Raw genomic sequence first — 23,101 nt, 5'->3', positions numbered from 1 at the left:
CACCCCCTTATCTCTCAGAACTCCCCAGAGATGGCTTACGTCGTCCTGGGCTGGTTTATGGTATAGCACCATTCTCTGCTAAGCTCTTAAACAGCAGTGCATCTGTTTAATTCTACGTCTTCTCTATCTGTTCTGGGCTCTCCTATCCTCTTCCCCATTGCTGTGCTTCACTTTATTCCTTTTTTCAAATAAAACTAACATATGGCTTTTGTGTGTGGCCGATTTCTAAATCCTGGAAATAACAGGGAAGGGAAAAAATGATGACAACCCAGCCCAGTACCACAAACTTACAACAGAATATCATGCCACCATGTTCTCAGTTCTCTAGCTATGCCCAGTCACAGAGAATTTCTCCTCAGGCCTCCATATTGCTTATATCTTTGCCTCTTCGTCTTTCTCTCCCCTGCTTTCATCCCATCTTCCCTTCTTGCTGGCCTCCCTCCCGGCCACCTTAGTCTCTCTTACTCTGTTTCATGGTGTAATTTGGCTTTCATTCATTTAAAATTTGAGCAAGGATCCTCACATTTCTCTATGAACAAGTCAGTCAAGGCCCATCATCAAAGTATTTTTATAAACAAAAGAGCTATCTACCTCAGAGAAGATTTGAATCATTCCCCTAGAGAGGATGAAGTGACTATAGTCAGTATTGTTTTAAGTACCATTTTAAATACCCCCTACATTTGTTGAAGGGAAGACAATAGGGAGGCTTACTGCTGAGAGTATTTTTGTGAATTGACACAGGTCTGGAAAGGAAAACTAAGGTGAATTAGGAAGTGCATTGCTGGCTTACGTTAAAGAAGAAAATGTTTAAGGACTCTTGCTAAAGATGGTAATGAAGGCTTTATTTGGGGAGACTATCGCTGTAGGTAGAGGAACCACTGCAATGAGGTCTTGAAATGGGGGAAGGATATTGGGCTGAACTCCAATAAGGACAAGTGGGGATTTACAGCCAAGGAGCAGGGTGAGGATCAGTGGGTGGAAAATTACTAAAAGGAAACCTCAGGGTAAGGGTGACTCTTACTAGACCAACTCAACATAATTCCTGCTGAAGGCTGGCCAGGGTGATTTGATATCGACGATGGGGGATGAGAAATTTGATGATACAAAGTGTGGGGGATTTTCAGTAAAGTAACTTAGCCCCATTCTTGCTTATACTTGATTCTACAGGGACAAAGAGGGAAGTCCAAGGTCAGAACTAGGTTAAAGGAGAGAGTCTTTGTTACTTGGAAGTCAGATTCCTCATTCTAGCTCTGCTTCTGTCTGGCAGTGTGGTCTTTTACAAGCCACTTAATGGCTCCCAGCCTGTGTTTCATTTGTAAATCGAAGAGTTTGTTCTGTGTTTTTCAAGCTGAAGCATAAGCCTACACAAAACAAACAAAAATTCACCATGGCTCCTGTTGAAGCAAGGGAGGAGTCCAGACCCACCCCTTTATTTTTTTCTCTTCCATGGCCTCATGGGCACAGTTCTGAAAACACTAATCTAGATGGTTTTCATAAACAATTGTTCCCTGCTTTTCTGGAGCTTTTCATCAAAATTCGGTTTACTATAAATGCTCCTCATATGTCAGGCAGAAGCCTCTCAGGTGGAAGCCTGAGGAAGGAACTTCCCATGGCCTGACATAGCTGAGGAATTTTGGAGCACAGTCGTTTCGTGTTTATGTATGGGTTGTTTATGGCCCTAGGCTAAGCTATAACCAAATCTTACTCACCATCCTATGTATTCCTAATATTTAAAAGTCTATCACAGGTCTGGTCTATTTTGGAAATGATGTACCTGTTGAAAAATATTTTTTTTTCTGGGAAAAGAGTCTGGGGTTCATTTTGATTGAGATTTGACATTTGGCAATAACTGATGAGTATGTTTTTTATCTTAAAATGCCTGCGTAATTGATAATATACTTAAAGAAATCTATTACATTAGCAGGTGATTCCATGAAGAAGGCAGAAATCACTTAAACCTCTATAGCAGGAATTTGTGACATACCACAAGACTGCCCCAACCCCTTGGGAACTTGATTTCCATTCACTCGTGGAGATGAGTCCCCTGCACTTGCCAGAGACCCATGCCAAGTGGGCAGTGGGGCAAAAAATGGAGGGTCATTCCATGAATGCAGGCACAACTGAAAGTAAGTTAACACCTCCACAGGCAATCCTTAGCCAACGGTGAGTAGGAGTAGGTAGATTGATGCCCCAGCCACTCCTACTTTCGATGGTATGATTTTGAAGGGTATTCTGTGCAGTTCTTCACAGTATCCTCAAGGAGACTGAGTCTCATTTTTCTATAGAAGTAGCATACATTTGATTTTCTTTCTTCCTTTCTCCATTTCACTTTCTCTGTCTCTCACTTTTGCATCTTGGGATTACCTCATAAATACTTATCTGCCTCCAATTCCTTGCCTCAGGGTCCACTTTCTGGGGGAACCCAAATTAAACTAACTTCCAATGCTGGTACAACTTCCTATACTAATAATTAAATAGGTGGTAGACTGATTTCAAAGCAAAGCTTTTGCATTCTGCAACTATTCTTAACTACATATATGTTATTGTTTCAGTACATTGTACTGTGTTCTTGAGAATACAATCTGAAGTGAAGCAGAGGAATAGGTACAGTAATTCTATTTTTACAAGAATTATAAATTGAGATAACCGTGAATTATATGATTTTAGAATTTACCTTTTTAGCTTTCATGGAGCAAGTTTGTTGAGGGTTTTTAATTCAGTAAGAAGATAAATATGATGTGGTTTTATTTTTGTCAGTTAACTATCCCCCAACTGTGTCAACACCCCTTTCCCAAAGATTTTATACTAACTTTATGACATCTTAGATTCCATGACTCTCATCTTACTTTGTATTCCTGTAAATAATCATTTTATTTCAGAAAATTATTTTCTCCTCAGTGGGAAGGGAGGGAATTATCAGTCTCCATGAACACCCCCTAGAAGACTGGTGACTTTTCCACCTTCTGCACAGTTCTCCAGTCTTTATGGGAAAGCAGGGTGGTGTTGGTTGATGATAAGGGTGGCACTGTCCTGGCACCTTCCAATAAACCTGATCTCTACTGTAGGTGGCTCACTGAAGACTCAATGAACTTAGAGCGTGTCTTCAAATTGCTCCTTAAACTCCCATCTGCATCTTGTTGTGGTATGTTTACTTAATCTTAACAGTAAATGAATTTGTACTTCCTGAGTTCACATCAGTAAGTCTGTTATTAGAAGTCAGTTTGAGTTTTAGAAATTTATTAGGTATGATTTACTCATAGTAAATGAGAGTTGGCTAAAACAGGTGGAATGACAAAATCAGAAGCATCAAAAATCATGGCTACAGTCACCTTATGACCATCCAGAATTAGAAGGCTATCTGCAGAGATTTGAGAAATGGCAACAAATGAAAGTGCCAACATCTTTAGTTCAGCATTTGTAACTGTGGAGTATGTAGATTCACTTTTACCTGAGAGTCCTCTGCAAGAACCATTTTAAAATGCTTGGAATTATATGTTAATAATTATACAATGTTCTAGATTGCAACATGGGGATGTGCTATCATTCATGAAAGCTTTTATTTCTTGTTCTTTTTGCTTGGATTTCTATTTCAATTTATACCGTGCATTAAAAAAAAATAACATTGAAAAATATAAACCAGAGACATGGGAAAACCAATGGAAATGCTTTACAGTACTTCTCTTTAATCACTTTTATATCCAGTTGTTTTATTTGTGGAACCTATCATTTTACAGAGTATATCAATATTATTTATGATTGAAAAAGAATGACAAAATGGTATATGCTTTTGGCAAGGTGCTTTGGCTATACTACAGTCTTTGATATTACTTGGCACTATTTCTAAGCCTGCATAAATTCTTGTACCACAAAAAGAGTATGTAAATAGATTCATAAAATTCATCAGAAGTTTGAAGTTCCATTTGGAATAGAAGCTGAATATGCACATCCTTTGGAAATTCTAATTCTTGGAACTGGATTTTTCGTTGGAATCACGCTTTTGTGTGATCCTGTAATGAATTCTTCTTTGGACATGGGTGACAATTTATTTGATAGAAACTATTGATGCCCATCGTGGTTATGATATTCCTCTCAAACCTTTAAATCTCATCCTTTTCTATGCTGGTTCTCAGCATCATGATTTACACCACATAAACTTCATCAGAAAGTATGCTTCTACATTTTCATGGTGGAAAAGAATTTTTAGAACACACTTTCAGTTTAACGTTTATAGTGAAAATATGAAGAAGTTTGAGAAAAAGCTGAATAAATATCTCATAAAAACCTTTCTGAAGATATACATTTTCCTGAATTGAAACTAGTAGCTAACATTGCTTCTGGGGAGCAGAAATAAGCATGTGGCTTTGGTTGCTGAGTGATAAAAGGAATATTAATAACCTTTAGTTATCTTCCTAGTGGAGACTTTTTCTACTTTACACACAAATTCTGTATATGTAGAAATACACAGATAATAAGTATTTCCTGCAAAACTAGGCCCCTGTTCATCACCTCACTGCCTTTCCCTCTTGCCCCACTTTCCTCTCTCCCTCATTTCCTCCTCTCCTTAAACTTTCCTCTTTCATTCACTGTCCCTTATTTCTCCCTCACTTCTGAGGGGCCAAATTGGCTGTCTTCATATTATAAGGCTCACCTTTTTCTTGATAATCTCTGGTCAATCAGTTTCATTCAGTGATTGCTTTGTGAACATTCCTGTGCATCATAAGACATTTCCTATTTCCATCTGATATGATTTGGCTCTGTGTCCATAACAAAATCTCACCTCAAATTGTAATCCCCCTGTGTTGGGAGAGGGACCTGGTGGGAGGTGATTGGATCATGGGGGAAGTTCCCCCATGCTGTTCTCATGATGGTGAGTGAGTTCTCACAAGAACTGATGGTTTAAAAGGATGTGGCTTTCTTTGCTCTCTCTCTCTCCCGCCACCATGTAAGACATGCCTTGCTTCCCCTTCATCCTCTGCCATGATTGTAAGTTTCCTGATGCCCCCCAGCCATGCAGAACTGTGAGTAATGTAAACCTCTTTCCTTTATAAATTACCCAGTCTCAGGTACTTCTTTATAGCAGTGTGAAAACGGACTAACACACCATCAGAAAACTGATATCATTTCAGCTAAGATTTATATCTTTTTGGGCATGTGTTCTGATCTCTCTTTCTCTGTTGGATAGAAGAAATAGAAACTGCATAGATTTGGCAGACAGACTTTGATGTAGATCCTAATTTTCCCACTTTGGAAGTTTGGCTAAGCTGGTTATTTTTTTCTGTATTCAGTTTCCTCACATTAAGTGAGACTAGTAATAGCCACCTTGAAGGATTTTTCTGAGATTAGATAAGATGAACTGTTTGATTATTTGTTAACATCTTAATCTGAAAACATTTTCTCCTGTGCCCCCCAACTCCATTTCATATTTCTTTTCCTGATGCTTTTATACATTTCCAAACTAAACCAAAGTACCAAATGACTCAGTCACTTTAAGCCCAAATACACAGAGTTTCAAATCTTCTCCATAGCTTCATTTTTTTTCAGTATGAGAATATTTCTTAAGTGGGCAAATTCTACTCCAGGAGGCTTCGGAATTGTCAGAATCTTTTTTTCTTATCTTCTTACACTTATTTCATTTAGATCCTGCATAATTTCTCCCAAGTTTATCCTATTATCAAGCAGTCTAATGGACAATAATGACAGGGAACCTCATATAACAGAGTAGTAAAGGTTTATGACAACGAAAGGTATAACATGAGCTGCTTTTATTTACTAGGAATATTAGTTTTTCTAGAATTTGAAGTCCAAAAGCATCACTGGAATTGATTTTCTAAGCATTAGTTTTATGTTTTATTTTTAAAAATAAAAAAGTATATATTATTTTAAGGAATATTATTATATAATATGTTATAAAATTATATATTCTATTATAAAATCATTTACATAGTTTTTGCTTAAATTATTTTTTGCAACTTTATTGAAATATAGATGATGGTTAGAATTTATATATTTACATATATTTTTATATATATTTAAAGTATACAACTTGATGATTTGATTATATGTATACATTTCCACTTTCCCCATCTGCCACCACCTCCCACCTCAGCCTCTGATAACTACCACGCTACTTTCTACATTCAACTTTTTTAGATTCCACATATAAGTGAGATCATGGATGTTTGCCTTTCTAGGCCTGGCTTATGTCACTTAACATAATGTTCTCCAGGTACCTCCATATTGTCACAAATGATAGGATTTCCTTCTTTTTTTATGGCGGAATAGTATTCCATTTTGTATATGTACCACATTTTTAAAATTCATTCATCCATTGACAGACACTTAGGTTGGCTATTGTGAATAATGCTACAATGAACATAGGAATACAGATATCTAGCGGGCAGAGATTTTAAAACAAACTGAGCCTCAATTTGTTGCTATTTCTTTTCTGTATGTAAACTCTAAAGGTTCCTATGCAATTTCAAGCATGTTATCTGATATGGCAGGCATTCACATTGGAATCTAAAAATCATTTCCAACCCCTTTCTTCTCTCATCCACCTCTACCATGGAGGCTGAAAAAGCCTGAGACTCACTTTCCTATTCTCCCTTGCCAATGAGATATAAGGGAAGTTATTATGGGGCTTCATGGAAAGTTTGTACTTCCTAATAAAAGGAACAAAGTACGTAAATGACTTGTCTCAGTCTAATTTCTATGAATTCCTGCCTTTAAATGTTACTTTGTTATTGTGATGCTTGGAGCTAGGAAAAGCATCTTGAAACTATGAAGCAACCATTCAAAGAACAAAATCCCATATGCTAAGTATGGTCAAACATAACAGTAGAAAAAGCCTATGTCCTTCATGACATGGGTGTGCCGCCAAACCAACCTGACATTGAGGTACCTCCAATGGTTTATATCATTGTAGTTTGTTTATTATTGTTGTTGTTATTGATATTGCTATTGCTTGCTGCTCAAAGCATTCCTCATTGATTAAATCTGGAAAGAGTAAGCTATCACGCCATTAGTGCTTCCACCTTAATCAGCTTAATTTCTTACACCTCACAAGATCTGAGAAGAACAGGTACATTTTGATTGTGGTTGGAGGGTAGAACATGAAAAAAGGAAAAATAAATAATGTTCACCATAATGAGGGAAGCTTATTCGGCACCAAGGAAGACAAAAAGAGAAAATATACACTTGTTAGGGGAAATAAAAGGAAATGTAGAGTACACGTTTCGCCCTTTTAGTTGCACCTGGGTGCTGAGTTGATCCTGGGTACAACATTAAAAAAAGAAATGTAGTGTTTAATTTGTAATTATATGCTGTTTAATTGCATGTGAACCATGACAAATTATTAATTCCACTCTAGATCTCGCCTGTCACATAGACAGTGGTTTGAATGCTTAGGACATGGAAATCAATTTCTTGACTTGTCTAAAGTACACATCATTAGAAAAGAATATCTGTTGCAAAAAAAATTTTTTTTTTTTTGAGACGGTGTCTCACTCTGTCGCCCAGGGTGGAGTGCAGTGGCTGGATCTCAGCTCACTGCAAGCTCCGCCTCCCGGGTTTACGCCATTCTCCTGCCTCAGCCTCCTGAGTAGCTGGGATTACAGGCGCCCGCCACCTCGCCCGGCTAGTTTTTTGTATTTTTTTAGTAGAGGCGGGGTTTCATCGTGTTCGCCAGGATGGTCTTGATCTCCTGACCTCGTGATCCGCCCGTCTCGGCCTCCCAAAGTGCTGGGATTACAGGCTTGAGCCACCGCGCCTGGCCCATGCAAAAAATTTTTAAATGTGAGTGATTTGTTTCCTTTGTTGTTTCGGACTATTCACGCTCCCAATGCTTTTCTGTATTTTAATAAGTCTTTCATCAATACCTATTTTAATCTTTGAGGAATGCCATCATGATCAAATTGGAACTTCAGGAAGTTTAAAAGATTTTCTCTCAATAGATTAAGTCATTGCCTTTCACCTTTTTTCCTACTTAAGGAAATGTAAATTATGTATTTAAACATTGTCTTGCTCTCAGATACGGTATATATGCTTCTGGAACCCTTTCTGTTGGCAACTGTTCCTCTACCCTACAGTATTTCTCACTTAGAGGAAACCTGATAAATGTATATCTAAAATATATTGCTCTATTATGCATATATATTTTATGAAATAATTATTTGCTGAAAGTATTTTCAGAAGAGCTGTTTTAGGTAGGAAGACTTTCAAATACCATTTGATAACTTATATGTGAATTACTACCTTTCAGAAGTAATAACTGTAAAGCAGAAAATATATTTATTTACTTTTACTTTTCCTAAGGTTTGATATATGCTTTCAGTCTTCAGAACCTGTACTTGGAATTCTGTTTCTAACCGAGAAGTGTGCAATGCTTTCCTATTTAAGAAACTCAGAAGCGTATTGCTTTTTTGGTGGCTTTAATATTGGTTGAAATCACCTTTAATGTGTGATATATATTCAGTTGGTTGTCACAGAAAACATTATTCATTAACAGTTTTATAAAAGATAGTAATTGAAAATACACCAAATATTGATTTTCGACCAAATTAAATAAGTACTTTTTCTGAGAGCTTTTCAGGCTACGTAAGTGTAAAGATGTTTGGAAACATACCTTGATATGTGTTCATTTTAAGTTGTACTGAGGTTTTTCAATTGTTAATCAGTGCAGCACATGATGGATGTTATCCGTCCAACATGTAATACAATTTTACTTTTATAGCAATTACCGAAATTGACTAAAGAGCCTGAATAGAGCAAAAATCATTGAAGAAATTGGAATATGTGTAAATTGATCTGATCTGAAGGGCAGAAAGACTTTCAAGGAATAAAAAACAGTTATGGATCCATAAAGTAAAATAATTTTTTTTCAAAGTTTAGTTCACTATTGTATACCAAAGAAAAGTGCAATCTGACTAAGAGGCCCTGTTCTATTAAATTCTTACTAAATATCTGTTTCTATGTGGAAACAAATGCTAAACTCCGTTATCTTGCTTTCATATTACTAACGTCAGATCTGTTAAAAGATCCTCGGTAAGTAAGTGAATTGATTTCAATGGTGATTTTTTGAATCACATGTATTAATAGCAAGAAAAAATATATTATTTGGGAGTAGGAACAGAAAATATCAAAAGCATTTTCATAAACAGTATAAATATGTTTTATGAGTTTTTTTAAAAATCAGTCATTCATTCATTTACTCACTAAATATTTATTTAGCATGTCATACATGTCAGGTTCTGCCCTAGGGCGGGGGATTCAAATTAAAGCACAAGTAAGACAGTCTCCCCTCAAAAAGAAAGTAGGAGAGATAGATTGATAGGTCATTATGCTGTGGTAAGTACATATAAATATGTACAGCAAATTGTGGGGAGCAAGAAGGAGAAAACCATAAACTGGGGTAAGGCGATGCTCAGGGATTGCTTTCTGGAGAGATTTTGAGAAACTACAAGCAGTGTTGCTATAGTAAAAATTGCAAAGCAGGAGTGGTGAGGGATGAGTCTGAAGAGTTAGCCAGGGCCAGACCGTGAGAGTCTTGTTTGGAAGTTGGACTTTATTCTGTGGATGATGGAAACCCATTAAAGAATTTTTAGGAAAGAGGAGGAAATGGGGAGAAATGGCCAAATTTCCTTAGAGAAAGGTCCTTTGGTGGATACATGGATCACATTCTTGAGGAGGATGGGCTAGACACAAGGAGACCAGGTAAATCTATTGCAGCAATCCAGGATCAAAGATATGAGGGTTTGAATCAGAGCAGTGGCAAAAGAAATACAGAGGGGAATTTGGATTCAAGAAATGTCTGGAATATAGATTTGTAAGATCTAGGAATTGTTGGAATGTAAAGGTTAGGGTGAGGAGGGAAAATCAAGGATATCTTTAGGCTTCTCTTTTGGGTGAATTCAGTATTACTAACTAAAATAGAGAGGGGAATTGTGTCAATAAGCTATTGTTCCATTAAAAAGCACAGCAAAATTTACTGGCTTAAAACAACAATAATTTATTCTTCTTCACCCTTCTGCTATTTGATTGGGAGTTAAATGTTCTGCACTTGGGTTTGTCTAGTCCTGGGTTTGTCTGCACTTGGCTGCAGGTGGTAGACAGGGTCCAATTTTTGCTGACCTGACTCTTGTCTTTATTAGACCTAAGGGCTAGCCAAGAAATGCTCTTTCCACGACAAGGTCAAAAGCACAAGAACTGAAGTTGCCAAACTCCTACTTGAGTTACATCTGTGGTTATACTGACCAAAGCTAATCACCTGGATAAGCCCAAAGTCAAAGGGTAGGGAAATTGACTCCATCTCTAGCGGAAGAAACTTCAATGTCATTAGCAATGGTAACTGGGGTAAGGACAGGGCCAGGGATTGATTTCCGAAGAGGACACTAGGAGGATGGACACTAGGACGGATGAAGAATTTGGACCAATAATTCAACGCCCTTATTGTTATTGTGGATGATAGATTTGAGAGGAAGAAGACTGGTGGTTAAGAGGCTATTTCAAAGATGGTAAAAGTCCAGAGCAGTGGCAGCTGGAAAAGAGAGAAAATGATAGAGTCAAGAAGTGTTCAAGGCCTGGATATTGTTATAACATGGAGGACAGATTCAGGGGAAAGAGTCAAGGATGACTCTAAGCTTCCAATTTGACTGACTGAGATATGGAAAGAAGGATAGTGGGTTCAGTGTAGGAAACATTGAGTCTGAGAGAGAGTGACAATGAATTTTATCCTCAAAACCAGGACACTTCAGAGAATGTGAAAGAGTGCTATTAATAATTACTCCAGAACCACCAGGGTAAACATGTCCTGGGACTGACCTCAGGAAAACGGGTTTATATTCACTCTGGAGTGAGTTGCCCTTGGGTAATCAAAGTGAAGTTATTGGGCATCAGAGAAAGACTTGGTCTAAAAAATAAATTAATTAATTTAAAAAAGTGAAATTATTTAGTATAATGTTGGCATTTGAGTATGAAATTCAGGGGAGAGAACTGGTCTGGTGATATAGACTTGGGAGTTATCAGTTCATAGTTTAAAGTTTGAAAGCATGAGTCTGGTTGAAATCATCAAAAGAAGCATATGCAGGATGAAATGAATATAATAGAGTGAGAAGATGATGCTGGAGTAGATGACAGATGAGGAACTTGAGAAGGAAAGGTCAACAAATAAGAATTTGACTTAAGCCAAAGAGTAGAATTTAATGGATAAAATAATCATATCAGGACACTCAGGGTCAGAGCTGACTTTGAGTATGACTAAAGCTAGAAATTTTAACACCGTCTTTTCTTCCCTCAGACTCTCTGTTTTTTTTTTTTTTCTTTTAAGCTGAGTGATGCTTTGAGGCTAGAGTCATGATCTTAGGCAGTTCCAGATTCATATTCTGTTAGCTCCAAAACCAGAAAAAAAAAGGAGTTTTTTCCTTGTTATCTCAAAATACAAAATAAACCTGAGGGAAGACTCTGATTGGTCAGGTGTCAGTCACATGCCCATCCCTGTACTAATCACTGTGGCTAGGGAGTTGGGACTCCCACATTAGTGAAGATGCAAGAGAGCAGTCGGGGTAAAAGTCAGATTACAGCAACTTGAGAAGTGACTGACAGGTGGGATGGACGCAGCAAGTACAGATAAGAATTTTAATAAATGTACTATAATAAATACGAAGAAGAGACAAATTGTACAGTAGATTACACGAAGGGCAATGCATATGTATTTTTCGACTTGTTTATAGGCTGAGATAAAGGAATCAGTGAAACTTGAGATATTCAAGTTAAAGAAAAAAGAGAATGCTTGTTGGAACAAGATCGTGGAGCAAGTCTGAGGAGATGAGATTAAGGACAAAAAAAATGAAAGAATGTAGATTTGAAAAGAGAAAAGAACATCTAGTCCTCTGAACCTATGATGAGGTACAGCTAAGTGTGAACATCAGTAAGTTAATGGAAGGGCAGTATATTGAGAGAACCAAGGCTAAGAGGGAGGGCATCAGGGCCTGAGTAATTTCAGAAGAGCATTGAAAAGTCATTGAGGGCACTGTCTTCAGGAACTGACCAAAGATAAGGAAAAGAATGCACAGGTGATTAGGCTTAGCTGATTGGTGGACCACGAGTTTGTCTTCTCACCCAGTCTGTAGGGCTGTGTGATTTTTCTCTAGCTGTCCTGGATATGGACATGAAGAACGCAGATTGATCTAGGGTTGATGCTTTGATGAGTTCACATAAATGGGGACAAGATGCTCCCCTCAAGGAAACATACAGCTTTAGAGGCAAATACAAGGTCTTAAAGATAAGTAAGCAAGAACAAGAAGGGAACTTTACTTATTCCTGGCATTCTGATATGGTAATGGTAGACCTCTCTATGAGATAACATTTGTAATTGATCTTTGCTTTCAATTTCTGTTGTGATGAGAAGTTTATAACTCTTGGACCATGCTGGAATAAATCAAAACATAATAGACATTTCACAATTTGCAAAATTGATTTAATTATGTTTTATGTTGCATTATATTTCTGATAGTTATAACTTTCCTCCCCATCTTTCACCACACACACACACACACACACGCACACACACACGCACAAATGGATATATAGCAACATTGTGTGCAAAGATCTTTAGGTGGTGTCACTATGAAGCTATAGTGAGTTAACCAGTTATCAGAACATAATTTCAGGTCTCTAAGTTTCAAGTCCAGCATGCCATATGAAGAAAAATTATTATCAAAAATAGAACGACTTTATGTAACCTTTATTTAATGATACCAAAATTCTTAGAGGTCATTGCAACAAAGTCTTATCAATAGCAGGAAATATTTCGCAGCATACTGTAAAGAACACTGGATCTTTTTACCACTAATGAGATACGAAATCCAGGGCAAATGAGTTTTCTCATATCTGTAAAATTAGGGTTATGGTCCCTTCTTTTATACCTCACAATGTGGTTATTAAAAAATCAGAGAGGATGTGGCAAAAAATGTTTTATAAATAATAAATGAGATTATAATTTATTGATCAATTTTTTTAACATTACATTTATATTCATTTGGCACCACAGCATGGATTATTTAAAAACTGATAATTACACATTGGTCTCTTTCCAGGGAACTTAGAGGAATTGTTTGAACTGGTTGCCTATTATATGTAAGTTTGCTTAAAAATATCTAAATTCTTTATGCTTCTTTCAATTTATGTAATAGATTTTAAGAGTCCAAAGATGATGATGCAAACTATTTACTTTGTTTTACTGTGTTTGCAAAATTAGTGAGGTAAAAGACTGGAATTATCTGCCAACATCGTCTGTATTGTGTTATGCTAGAAACATATAATTAGATGAACATTTTTTACTTATTTTTGTTCTTAAGGTTAAGAGATGACAGCCTTTTCTGACTGGGCAAAATGCTCACATCTTTTTAGTTGAGATTCACCCTTATGTAGCAATACACTGGCCAGGAAATGTAAGGAAAGTTCTAGGTTTTAGGTAATTAAATTTATGATTACCTTTCCTTAAGGGACTCTGTGAATTGGCTCAATAGCTATTTCCTACCTCAGGTTTCAAGTTCCATGTTAGGCTTTGGTAAGGACTCCTTCACTCCTACTCCTAGACTGAATCCCAAGCTTCCAACCTGAGCATCTGTATCATCTGGAACAAATGATCATCTTAGGCATCACCACAAAGTGATCACGAGAGGAACAGGAGACAAATGCAGACCTTAGTCATTTACTTATGGCCTGTTTTCTATGGTGGACCATGTTAAAATTGAACACACCTGTATACAAACATACATATTTTATTGATTCTCCTAAGCCAACTCTACTGGTTGAACTGTGTGGGAGAGATACAAAATGTAACTACATGGACTAATCTTGCAATTTCAAGTTAAACAATTATTTGGCATATAATCTCAGCTTAACATGCAAAAGCAGAAACTACTGTAGCTAGAGAATTAGAATTCAACATCTATACTTGTAGTTCACTTTGCCTAGTTGCTGGTTCTTGTCTTTGCTCAGTGTAATTTGGGACACTTTACTGAAAAATCTGTACTTAAATCAAGTCATTTAATTAATTAGATAATTAATTTAGTTCATTTTTATTTTGGTAAGAGCATTTAACACGAGATCTACCCTCTCCACAAATTTTTAAATGTACAATGGAGTGTTATTTACTATAGGCACAATGTTGTACAGCAGCTCTCTAGAACTTAATCATCTTGCATAAGTGAAACTTTGTACCGATTGAATAGCAAGTGCCCATTTCCCCCCCCGCCAGTCCCTGGCAACTGCCACTCTACTCTCTGCTTCTGTGAATTTCACTATTTCAGATACTTTATATAAGTAAAATAATGCATTATTTGTTCTTCTATAACTGGCTTATTCCACTTAGCATAACGTCCACAAAGTTCATCTATGTTATCTCATGTGGCAGGATTTCATGATTTTTAAAATAATGAATACTATTCAATTGCATTTATATACCACATTTTTTATCTATTTATCCCTAGTTGGACATTTAGGTTGTTTACATGTCATGACTATTGTGAATAATGGTGTTATGAGCATGGGAGCTCAGATATGCCTTCGAGATCCATATTTATATTTAATACCAGTAAATACCCAGAAGCGGGATTGCTGGATCATCTGGTAATTCTATTTTAAATTTTCTGAGGAACCTCTGTATTGTTTTTTGTAGCAGATCCACCATTCTATAGTCCCACTAACACTGTACCAGGGTTCCAATTTCATCACATCTTCACCAACGCTTGATATCTTTCCTTTTTATCGTAGCCATTCTAAGAGGTATGAGGTGATATCTCATTGTGGTTTTCATTCACATTTCCCTGATTATTAGTGGTGCTGAGCATCTTTTTATATGCCTCGTGGCCATTCGTATGTCTTGTTGGGAAAAATGTCGATTCACAGTTTTGCTCACTTTTTAAATTTGGTTATTTGTTTTTCTGCTATTGAGCTGTAGGAAACCTTTATATATTTGTATATTTGCCCCTTATCAGATACATAGCTTGCAATTTTTTTTTTTCTCATTCTGTAGGTTGCCTTTTACCTGTTGTTTCCTTTTCTGTGTAGAAGCTTTTGGGTTTGATATAGTCCCCTTTGTCTATTTTTTGCTTTTGTTGCCTGTGCTTTTGAGGCTATAGCCAATAAATCATTGCCAAGAACCAACATTATGGAGCTTTCCCTACTGTGTTTTCTGCTAAGAGTTTTAAAGTTCAGGTCTTACACTTAAGTCTTTAACTCATTTTTAGTGAATTTTTGTGTATGGTGTATGACATGGGTAGAATTTCAGACTTTTGCATGTGAATGTTCAATCTTCCCAACACCATTTACTGAGAGGACTCTTTCCCAGTTGTGTGTTCTTGGCATCCTTGTTGAAGGTCTGTTGACTATATGTATGGGTTTACTTCTGGGCTCTCTGTTCTGTTCCATTGGTTTTATAGGTCTGTCTTTATGCCAGTATCATACTACTGGGTTACTGTATTTTTGTAATATATTTCGAAATAGTGAAGTATGATGACTCTAACTTTTTTTTTAACAAGACTGTTTTGGCTATTCTGGGTATTTTGTGGTTCCATATGATTTTAGGATTGTTTTTTCTATTTCTGTAAATAATGCCATTTGAATTTTGATAGAAATTGCATTGAATCTGTAGACTACTTTAGGTAGTATAGATATTTTAACAATATCAACTCTCAGTCAGTTTTCTGTTGCTATCACAGAATACCATAGACTGTAACTGGGCATGGAGGCTCACGCCTGTAATCCCAGCACTTTGGGAGGCCAATGTGGGCAGATCACTTGAGGTTGGGAGTTCGAGACCAGCCTGGTCAACATGGTGAAAACTTGGATCTACTAAAAATACAAAAATTAGCCAGGTGTAGTAGTGGGCACCTGTAATCCCAGCTACTCGGGAGGCTGGGGCAGGATAATTGCTTGAGCCTTGGAGACGAAGGTTGCAGTGAGCTGAGATCGTGCCACTGCACTACAACCTGGGCAACAGAATGAGACTCCATCTCAAAAAAAAAAAAAAAAAAATACCACAGACTGTGTAATTTATAAAGTTTTTTTACCTCATAGTTCTAGAGGTTGAGAAGTCTGAGAGCATGGTACCAGCATCTGCTAATGGCCTTCTGACTGTGTCATAATATGGTGGAGGACATCTTATGGCAAGAGGGAAGAGTTTGTCAGTTCAGATCACTCTTCCTCTTCTCATGCAGCCTCCAGTACCATCATGGGGGCCCTAGCCTGATGACCTTATTTAATTCTAATTACCTTTCAAAGACCCCATCTCCAAACACCATTAACATATGAATCTGGGGATTAAGTTTCCAACACACGACATTTAGGGAACACCATAAAAACACCGTAGCTTTCTGCCCCTGGCCCCCAACATTCATTTTCTTTTCACATGCAAAATGTATTAATTCCATTCCAGTAGCCCCATAGTCGTAACTTATTTCAGCATCAACTCAAAAGTTCAAAGTCCAGAGTCTCATCTGAATCAGATATAGATGAGACTCAAAATGTGCAATTTCCTTGCCAGCTGCAAGCCTGTAAGATCAAAACAAGCTATATACTTGCAAAATACAATGCTAAGCACAGGACAGTCGTTCCTATTAAAAATGGGGAAAATAAGCAAGAAAAAATAAGTAACTGGTCTTAGCAAGTCAAAACCCCAACAGGGAAACAACATTAAACCTTAAAGCTTAGAACGATCTTTCACTCCATGTGCCATCTCTGGAATGTACTGTGAGGGGAGGGGTTGGAATCTTCAAAGCCTTGGGCAGTTCCATCCCTGTGGCTTTGCTGGGCTCAGCCCATGCAGCAGTTTATACAGGTTGGAGCCTCATGCCTGCAGTTCTCCCAAGGGGACTGAATGCTTGTAGCTCTACAGTTCTGAAATCTTATGGGCAGTCCTTCCCCTGCAGCTCCACTAGGCATTGCCCTAGTGTGGACTACCTGTGACAACTCTAGCACTGACTGAGGTGTGACTCCTCACAAGAGGGCATTAGCTGCGGGGATCTGCCCACAGGTCTGCCCACAGACCCTGACCTAAACGACGGATGAATAAAACGCACACTGACACACAGATATTCTGTTTTGCCAGTCCTGCTGAGCGTCCGACCGCCTGCACACCAAGAGGGATTTGCCACTGCGGCCGGCCCTGAGCGGCTCGCACTCCAGCCATTTATTTAGTATAGAATTAACAACAGAAGCTTTGAGTAAACACACTTGTGGATAATTAACATGGTTAAGAGAGTAGTTCTACGAATGATTAAAGCTCAGGTACTGTGGTTTAAAGTAAATACTATTATGGGGCAATATGCTTGGTCGACCTTCCCCCATGAGGGCCATCTGGCCTAAAGGTTAGTCATTGGAGGTAGGGTAAACAGACTTAAATGAGGAAGCCTCTATTGTCCCTAGTATTTACCCTATGACCTAATGCTCTAAGGTAAGAACCGGCTGCCTTCAGCCTGTTCAATTATTACAAGCTATGTAACCTTTCGGCCTTCCAAACAGTTTGTGACTACTCCCTATAACTTTGCCTAATATTTCCCTTTAATATTTCCGCCACCATCCCGCGTGAATCCCAACGACTGACCTTACATTTCTGCTCAGCATTGCCCTTGTAGGCGCTCTCTGCTGTGGCTCTACCCTGTGACAACTCTCTGCCTGGGCCTCCACGCTGTTCGTGCCATCCTTTGAAATCTGGGTGAAGGAAGCCATGTTCCCCCAGCTCTTACATTCTGCACATCTCCAGAATTAGCACCTCATGGGTGCTGCCAAGGTTTATGTCTCGTACCGTTTAGGGTGGCAGGTCAAGTTGCACCTGGAGCATCTTGGGCCACAGCTGTTATGATAAGGAGTGCTGCACCAGAATGCAAGGAACGGAGACCTAAGGCAGCCCTGGCCAGTGGCCCATCCCTCAAAACCATTCTACCCTCCCAGAGCTCTGAGCCTGTAATGGGAGGGGAAGACTCGAAGATCTCTAAGAGTTTTTCTCCTATGTCCTGATACTCTCTGGCTTTGTTTCATCCATACTAATCTCCTTATCAATTGATCACTTAGTCATACCCTTGGTTTCCTGTGCTGAAAATGCTCTTTCATTCTCTACCACATGTCCAAAATCATTTCACTCTGCTTTCATTTTAATTACAAATTCTCTCTTCAAATCATCTCTTTCCTCTTTTGTTTTACTATAAGCTGTTAAAAGCAGCCTTGAAACATCCTGAATGCTTTGCTGCTTTCGTATATGTTCCACGAGCTAGTCCAGTTCATCGCTCTTAAATTCTGCCTTCCATAAAGCTCTCAACCAGGAACACAGTTCAGCCAAGTTTTTTGCTACTTTATAACAAGAATGACCTTTTCTCCAGTTTCTTTAGTTCCATCTGATACCTCATTAGAGTGGCTTTCACTGTCCATATTTTAATCAATATTTTGGTCAAGGCCACTTAAGCAATCTCTAAAATGTTTTAGAATTTCTCAGGTCTTCTCTTTTTTCTGAGCCCTCACAAGAGTCACCTTTAATGCACCATTTATGGCAATACAGGTTTTTTTTTTTCCTAGTCTTTTCCTCCAGATTCTTTTTTTTCTTTTTTTTTTTTTTTGAGATGAGTCTCGCTCTGTCGACAAGGCTAGAGTGCAGTGGCGGGATCTCAGCTCACTGCAAGCTCCACCTCCCGGGTTTACGCCATTCTCCTGCCTCAGCCTCCCGAGTAGCTGGGACTACAGGCGCCCGCCACCTCGCCTGGCTAGGGTTTTTTTTGTATTTTTTAGTAGAGACGGGGTTTCACCGGGTTAGCCAGGATGGTCTCGATCTCCTGACCTTGTGATCCGCTCGTCTCGGCCTCCCAAAGTGCTGGGATTACAGGCTTGAGCCACCGCGCCCAGCCTCCTCTAGATTCTTACAGCGTCTACCCATCACCCAATTCCAAAGCTGCTTCCATATTTTCAGATCTCTGTTACAGCAATGGCCTCACTTCTTGTTGCCAATTTTCCATTGCTATGGCAGAATACCATAGACTGGGTAATTTATAAAGAAAAGAAGTTCATTTATTTCATAGTTCTGGAGTCTGAGAAGTCCAAGAGCATGGCATCAGCATCTAGTTTGTTTGAAAGCATTTATCCCATTACGTTTACCTGATTAATTTAGTAGTTTACCTAGATTATTTACAAAAACTGTGACAGCCAATATTTAAAGTTATTTTTCTATTAACCATTTTTATAGCTGTGAGTTTCAGGTATTTACTGAGCTGTGCCCTAGGGTTCTTGTGTGGTGGATCCATGTGTGCTATTTGTGGGCAGGACTCCACCGTGTGTCACCACTGAGTCGTTTCTGCCCTCTTAGTGTCTCAGTTTCTCCCTCCAGAGATCTATGACCTCTGAAAGGGCTCAAAACGCTAGGTAATGAGCCCTTATATGCGCTTCCTGGATGAGCCATTTTTTAAATTAATTTTTGTTGGGGATTTCCCTGCAGGACCGCTGAGCATCGCGGGGAGTCAACCCCTCAGACACTCCCACGAGGCTCCCGGTCACCCAAGGGTGCCTTTCGGCTGGGAGGAGCAAATGCCCTTTCTCTTCAGAGCTGAAAAACTCAAGTCCCTCTTTTATCTAGGAAAACAACAGTTCAGTTCCTCATGCAAATGCACACAGACAAACCGAATAAGGATAAATTTTAGGAAAAAAAGCAATAGATAATTCCCTTTAGAATGCATCTCTGAACTAGAATTAGGATCCTTAAACAACTTCCTAGGAGAAAACCAACTCAGAATAAATCAAGGACAATCAACCAAAGTGAGGTCTGGGACTCAGGAGGACTCACCAGTTCCACCGGAGGAGAAGCTCCAATTTGGTGGGACTTCAATGGGCCCCTGCTTGTACCTTAGCTCCGGTTTCGGGCAACTCCTTCGGGGTCCTGAGTCTTCTCTGAGGCCCCACAGGTTTTGAGAGTCAGATTATTGTTGACGAAAATAGTCAAACTCTGTAAAATATTCTAAGAGATTTATTCTCAGCCAAATATGAGTGACCATGGCCCATGACACAGCCCTCAGGAGCTCCTGAGAACACGTGCCCAAGGTGGTTGGGGTACAGCTTGATTTTATATATTTTAGGAAGGCATGAGACATCAATCAAATACATTTAAGAAATACATTGGTTTGGTTCAGAAAGGCGGGACAACTCAAAACAGGGGGCTTCTAGGCTATAGGTAAATTTAAACATTTTCTGGTTGACAATTGGTTGAGTTTGTCTAAAGACCTGGGATCCATAGAAAGGAATGTTCAGGTTAAAGATAAAGGATTGTGGAGACCAAGTTTTATTGTGCAGAGGAATCTCTCAGCAGACTTCAGAGACAGCAGTTGTAAATTGTTTCCTATTGGACTTAAAATGGTGCCTTGCTCTTAGTTAATTATCTCCTGGATCTAGAAAGAAAGGAAGGAAAACAAAGGGGGAAGGGGCTTCTCTATAGAATGTGGGTTTTTCTCACAATAGACTTTACAGGGGAATTTCAAGGTATGGCAAGGAAATATATTTTGGGGTTAAATATTTTTTTCCTTGTCTCATAATGTTATGTCAGAGTCAGATTGAAAAGTAAGTCACAATACAGAGGGTCAAATAAAACTCATCTGATGAGAATTTATGGTTTGAAGGGCATGACTCCCTCGACCCCTTAGGTAGGAATTTGGGTAAGAAAAAAATCAGAGCTTAGTCCTCAAATGCATCATCAGAAAAGGTCACCGAATTATTGGAGTAGGGCACTCCAAAACCCTGTTCTTCCACTAAAAGAAAAATTAAGCAAAAGTGGTCAGAATCAAGCTTTTCAGAACTCTAGAATATAATTCCAAATTCACAACAACTAGGGGAGTGCTTAATGAAAGAAGCTGCTGAAGTTCGGTAAGATAACTCTGATGATTTAACTCCTCACTTTCCATTCCCCACTCCCACCGCTCAGTGGTATCACAAAAACAGCAGCCCACATACCTGGTGCAGCTTGCTAGTACCAGAGGAGCAATATAAAACTTTTTTTTTTTTTTTTGAGACAGAGTCTCCCTCTGTCGCCCAGGCTGGAGTGCAAGTGGTGTGATCTCAGCTCACTGCAACCTCCGCCTCCCGGGTTCAAGCGATTCTCCTGCCTCAGCCTCCAGAGTAGCTGGGATTACAGGCACCCGCCACCATGCCCAGCTGTTTTTTTAATAAATATTTTTAGTAGAGACAAGGTTTCCGCAAGTTTGCCAGGCTGCTCTTGAACTCCTGACCTCAGGTGATCCGCCCAATTGTACTTGTTTAAAGACTTAAAAATAAGGACACTATGCTAAGTGAAATAAGCCAAAAACAGCAAGAAGAATACTGAATAATTTCACTTATATGTAGAATCTAAACAAGTCAAATACATAGAAACAGAGTAAAATGGTAGCTACCAGGGGTTGGTGGGTAGGAGAAACAGGGAGATGTTGGCCAAATGGTACAAAGTTGCAGTTATATAGGATTAATAAGTCTAGAGATATAAGGTACAGTATGGCGACTATAGTTAATAATACTGTATTGTAGACTGAAAATTTGCTAAATAAATGTCTATCAGCTAATGAATGGATATCAAAATGTGTTACCATCCATACAATGGAACATATTCTGTCATAAAAAGGAATAGAGTGCTGATACATACTGCAACGTCAATGAACCTTGAAAACATTATTGTAAGTGAATAAAACCAATAAAAAAATCACATATTATATGACTTTATATATATGAAATATTCTCAATAGGTAAATAGAAAGAAACAAAACTAATGGTTGCCATGGACTGGGTGAAGGTAGGTATGGGAAATGATTGCTTGGGTAGTGAGCTTTCTTTTGGGATGATGAAAAGGTCCTAGACTTAGGTAGTAGTGATGGTTGTACAATATTATAAATGTACTAAAGGCCACAGAATTGTGCACTTTAAAATGGCAAATTTATGTTAAGTGATTTTTACTACAACAATAATTTTATAAAACAATGAGAAACAGAATAATGAAGCAAATGCGGTAAAGTATTAACATTTGGGAGTCCTGGTTGAATATGAGAACTATTTGCAATTTTGCAGATTTTCTATAAATCTAAAATCACTTCAAAATAAAATGTTACAAAAAGTTTCAAGACTAATGAATCTAGATAACAGATTGCTGGGTTATTCTCTATTTTTTTTTGTTGTTGTTGTTGAGATGGAGTCTCGCTCTGTCGCCCAGGCTGGAGTGCCGTGGCGCGATCTCGACTCACTGCAAACTCTGCCTCCCGGGTTCACGCCATTCTCCTGCCTCAGCCTCCTGAGTACAGGCACCCGCCACCACGCCCGGCTAATTTTTTGTATTTTTAGTAGAGACAGGGTTTCACCGTGTTAGCCTTGATCTCCTGACCTCGTGATCCGCCCGCCTTGGCCTCCCGAAGTGCTGGGATTACAGGCGTGAGCCACCCGCGCTGGGCCTGGGTTATTCTTAAGCGAAAGAATAGGCAACTCTTCCACTGAGGGTGAAGGGCAGAAGGGAAGTATGTGTGTGGATTTAATTAAGCTTGTAACTGGATCACCAGGGTTATAGATCACCCCTGTGATAGGGCTGGGGTCGTTGTTCTTTCTATGTAATAGGAGGTTAGTGCTTTTGCCGAAAGAGAATGTCTTAACATTGTACCCTCAGAAGCTAATACTGAGACAGGGTTTGCGTGAACGTAGTTTATTTGGATGTTAATTCCAAAAATCACCATTAGATTTATTTAGGAAGTTAGACAGGTAGGAGAAGGAAGCCAATAAAATGTGTACTATGCAGCATGTTTCCGCTTTGGCCAACTGTGGCTCAGTCTTGCTGGGAAATGCTAGGAAACAGAGCAGAACATACATCAGAATTACCCCATTTTAGAAGCAAGGGAACTGGAATATTTCTTCTCCAACTTCCACTAGTCATTGGCTGAGAGCTGCTCCCAGGGACATTAGCTTTCCATGACTCCAGTCCTCCCCAGGCCAACTGAGATAAAAGATTTTAGTTGAGAGGTATGGGTGTTTAGAGTAAGGTGAAGTCAGCATGTACTGGAGTGGCAGGGACTGAGGAGTTATTGGAAAGCACTGACAGCACCTT

General features: G+C 38.7%; 1 protein-coding gene and 1 pseudogene across 1 annotated transcript in view; both read left to right on the top strand.

Moving 5' to 3' along the window:
• Positions 1 to 23,101, top strand: part of SYTL5 (synaptotagmin like 5) — a 228,208-nt gene that overhangs the window by 38,052 nt on the left and 167,055 nt on the right. The window lies entirely within an intron of this gene.
• Positions 3,376 to 4,313, top strand: LOC112616377 (annotated as a pseudogene).

Source organism: Theropithecus gelada, chromosome X (assembly GCF_003255815.1).
Source record: "Theropithecus gelada isolate Dixy chromosome X, Tgel_1.0, whole genome shotgun sequence".
In the NCBI taxonomy this organism is placed as follows: Eukaryota; Metazoa; Chordata; class Mammalia; order Primates; family Cercopithecidae; genus Theropithecus; species Theropithecus gelada.
This window is presented reverse-complemented; position numbering and strand designations above follow the sequence as displayed.